This window comes from Corvus brachyrhynchos, unplaced genomic scaffold (genome assembly GCF_000691975.1).
Source record: "Corvus brachyrhynchos isolate BGI_N302 unplaced genomic scaffold, ASM69197v1 scaffold3734, whole genome shotgun sequence".
In the NCBI taxonomy this organism is placed as follows: Eukaryota; Metazoa; Chordata; class Aves; order Passeriformes; family Corvidae; genus Corvus; species Corvus brachyrhynchos.
Genome location: NW_008237535.1, coordinates 235 through 1,483, shown reverse-complemented (window position 1 = coordinate 1,483; position 1,249 = coordinate 235). Strand labels below are relative to the sequence as shown.

General features: G+C 65.9%; 1 long non-coding RNA gene across 1 annotated transcript in view; it reads right to left on the bottom strand.

The window, feature by feature from the left end:
* The window catches only part of LOC108446074, a 6,267-nt gene extending 5,278 nt beyond the window's left edge, over positions 1-989 (bottom strand). Inside the window, exon 1 of the long non-coding RNA XR_001861183.1 lies at positions 938-989. This is a non-coding gene — a long non-coding RNA (uncharacterized LOC108446074). The remainder of the gene's footprint in view (positions 1-937) is intronic.
* Between the last annotated feature and the right edge of the window lie 260 nt (positions 990-1,249).

The window sequence follows — 1,249 nt, the reverse complement described above, 5'->3', positions numbered from 1 at the left end:
CCCCAGGGACACCCCAGGGACACCTCAAGGACATGGGGACACCCCAGGGACATGGGGACACCCCCAGGGACACCCCAGGGACACCTCAAGGACATGGGGACACCCCAGGGTCATGGGGACAACCTCTGGAACACCCCAGGGACACCTTGGGGACACCCTGGGACACCCCCAGGGACACGGGGACACCCCCAGGGACACCTTGGGGACACCCCAGGGACACCCCCAGGGACACGGGGACACCCCGAGGGACACCTTGGGGACACCCAAAGCCATGGGGACAACTCTGGGGACACCCCCAGAGCCACCTCCAGGTCATGGGGACACCCCTAATGCCAGCCCAGGGACACCCAGGGACACCTCGGGGACAAGCCCAGGGACACCTTGGGGACACCCAAAGCCACGGGGACACCCCAGGGACACCCCTGGGGACATGGGGACAGTGTGGGGACAGTGTGGGGACACACGTGGGCCACGCCGTGTCCCCGTGTCCCTTGACGTCCCCAGGGCCGCGGTCACCTCCGTGTCACCCATGTCCCGTGTGGCCCTACGTGTGCTCGTGCCACCCCCGTGTCCTTCTGTGGCCCCATGTCCCCGTGGCCCCATGTCCCCGTGTGTCCCCAATGTCCCCTTGATGTCGCTGCTGTCCCCTGGCTGTTCCCGCTGTCCCCAGTGTCCCCTTGATGTCCCCTGGCTGTCCCCTTGATGTCCCCACTGTCCCCTGGCTGTCCCTGCTGTCCCCTCAATGTCCCTGCTGTCCCCTCGTGTCCCCACTGTCCCCAATGTCCCCTCAATGTCCCTGCTGTCCCCTCGTGTCCCCAATGTCCCCTCGATGTCCCTGCTGTCCCCTCGTGTCCCCACTGTCCACAATGTCCCCTCGATGTCCCCGCTGTCCCCTCGTGTCCCCGCTGTCCCCTGGCCGTCCCCGTGTGTCCCTCACCTGCCGATGATGCTCTTGATCTGGGAGTCCCCGTGTGTCCCTGTCTGTCCCCACTGTGCCCACTGTCCCCTGTGTGTCCCCATGTCCCCAGTGTTCCCGGTGTGTCCCCGTGTGTCCCTGTGTGTCCCCATGTCTCCCCAATGTCCCCGTGTGTCCCCGTATCTCTGTTTATTCCCAATGTCCCCTCGCTGTCCCCGCTGTCCCCAGGTGTCCCTCACCTGCCGATGACGCTTTTGATCTGGGAGTCCCCGTGTGACCCCAATGTCCCCTGGCTGTCCTCTCGGTGTCCCCACTGTCCCCTCTGTGTCCCCA